This window comes from Eublepharis macularius, chromosome 17 (assembly GCF_028583425.1).
Source record: "Eublepharis macularius isolate TG4126 chromosome 17, MPM_Emac_v1.0, whole genome shotgun sequence".
Classification (NCBI taxonomy): domain Eukaryota; kingdom Metazoa; phylum Chordata; class Lepidosauria; order Squamata; family Eublepharidae; genus Eublepharis; species Eublepharis macularius.
Genome location: NC_072806.1, coordinates 14,219,371 through 14,221,630, shown reverse-complemented (window position 1 = coordinate 14,221,630; position 2,260 = coordinate 14,219,371). Strand labels below are relative to the sequence as shown.

The 2,260-nt window shown below is 42.7% G+C and overlaps 1 long non-coding RNA gene across 1 annotated transcript; it reads right to left on the bottom strand.

The window, feature by feature from the left end:
* Positions 1-257: 257 nt before the first annotated feature.
* LOC129344453 (uncharacterized) lies at positions 258-1,671 on the bottom strand. Its single transcript, XR_008598394.1, has 3 exons — positions 1,507-1,671; positions 686-795; positions 258-357 (listed from the first exon to the last, which is right to left on the bottom strand). It is a non-coding gene; the product is annotated as an uncharacterized LOC129344453 (long non-coding RNA).
* Positions 1,672-2,260: the final 589 nt, after the last annotated feature.

Below are 2,260 nucleotides of genomic sequence, written 5' to 3'. Positions count from 1 at the left end.
TTATAATCTCCATGGTAGCTCAAGGATATGGAGGCACAGTGATGCCATTTACCCAGACCCCAGAAACAAAGCAACCAGGTTACTTGGGGGAGTGGTGGACTAAACTGATAAAACAATGGGACATAATCAAAAAGACTTTTGAGAAGGCAAAAGAGAATTTATTAATATTCATATTTTTATTACAGTGAATACTCTGTTAAATATGAGCTTTTGAAAAAGTTTGTTGCAAAATGAGATTATGTGATATGCTGGCAAAACTCGTTAGGCTCTTCAGCTTCAACTCCATTTTCAACATGATTTTCTAGACTGCTGTTATCACCTTGGAGAATCTGCCCACTTTGGAAAGTACTACACCACCTGAAAAGGAAAAAAAGAGACTGCAAGATACAATCTTTGGAACTCTTACTATGTCTACTTTACAATTTACCTCTTATGGTTCTTATGTAGGATTCTCTTCACCGGTTGGTTGTAATGTATGAGATTTTCTATTAAGAACTGAAGGATTTTTGTGTGTTATCCATTGTATGGTATTGGATGTATTATTTATTGATTGATAGGAAAATTATTTACTGGATTGTTGGATTAGATTTGCATATACTATACCTATATATTTTTGTCTAGCACTTTAGCACCTTGCGCTTTTCCAGAAAACATATTTATGAATGTGTAAGCAATTTTCATTTACCTCCAACTAGTGTTTCGTGTTAGTTGAGATCTCTGGGTGGGCAGTTTCGTGGTGAAGCACTCGGCAGCCTCCCCTTCTCACATCCATATACAGTCAAACAGTTATTTGCTCTGGTGGGGGGAAATGAGAAGCAGTGGAGTTTATCTCTAAACAACACTGGCGTGCACAGACCAAAAAATCAAAACCCTGTCCTGCATTGTGGCTTTCATAAGATTGCAAGTATATTCCATTGGCAGAACACATCATGTAGTTGGCGAGGCATATTCCATGCATGCTCTGAGAGCCTGCTGGTCTTAGTTACCCCCCCCCCCCAATCAATGGCATTTTGCCTCCAGCATGAGCGTCCTGTCTGAGCGCTGGATCCTGCCTTCAAAAGGAAAACTACACAAAAGATTGCCAAGGGCTCTCTGACAACTGCAATGCATTACAATTCTAGAGAGGTGGCTATCCTGGGATAGGGGTCAAAGGGGCTACCTCCCACCTGCCGTTTCAAGTGCTGCTTACAGCCACTCAAACCCCTAGCAGGCCTCCTGGAAGAATAGCCCTTATCCCTCCTGTTGAGACTCACCGGTCTCTGGGTTCTTTTCCAACCTGGGGGACTCTGCACACACTTGGTCAGACGCTCACGGACACAAGGCTTATATAAAGACATTTATTAATTCGAAGAGTGTATGCAAGTAGCAGGAAACACTCTACTAAGGCACAAGCAAAAGGCATTTAAAACAATAAAAGCTTGTCTATTGTAACTATAGCTGACTAACTAAAACATAAAGCTGGCTAACTTAGCATTTCTCTGAGGAAAATTTGAGGCCCGTACTCACAAACATATTCCTTAAACTATACCAAGCAGGTCTGGCCGTCAGGCCTGGCATAGAGCAAAAATCTCTCTCATGCTGATCGAAAAGTAGCATGGAGCAATCCTTCCCTCCTTCTTGGAGCTTGTTGGAAGTTCTTCAAGCTAGTTTGAGCTAGTTACTGAGGGCTGAGAGGAGCCATCTTCTTTTCTGATTGATAGCCAATCCGAGGTGCGTGCAATCAGCGTTGCTAGGCGGGAACTGAGATAAGACTCCCTTGTTTCTCAAGGCCCCCCCCCTCTCGGCAACAGGTTGCAGGTGCAGTTAATTAGCTGAGCCAGACATTCTGCTTCCAGGATGTTAAGCTAGAACTGGGCCTGTGGAAACTTAGAAGCCTGAACCAATACAGGCAATGAACTTAAAGGGGCTCTGCTAGACAGTGGCTTGAGTTAGTTTATTGCAGCAAGCCTCTTGTGGCATTTTAAAAACATGTTTATTGTGGCCTAAAGTTCCTTGGGCCAAGGATGCTGCAAGATGATGCCTTGATGGATGGGTTTGTGTACCCTTGGGACAGTGAGAAGACAGGTTTTCCAATGAAGCCCAAAGGTCAGGTAATGCCAGGGAGAGCTAAAGATGCATCACAGCACTGCTAAATGCAGCATGCTAATAAGCAGTTCAAGATAACTCTTTTGCGTCAAGGAATAGACACAGTTATCTTTAATGTAGATGCAACATGCAATCAATGAATACAGGAGTCTGTCAGCATGTATTTGGGAAGGCT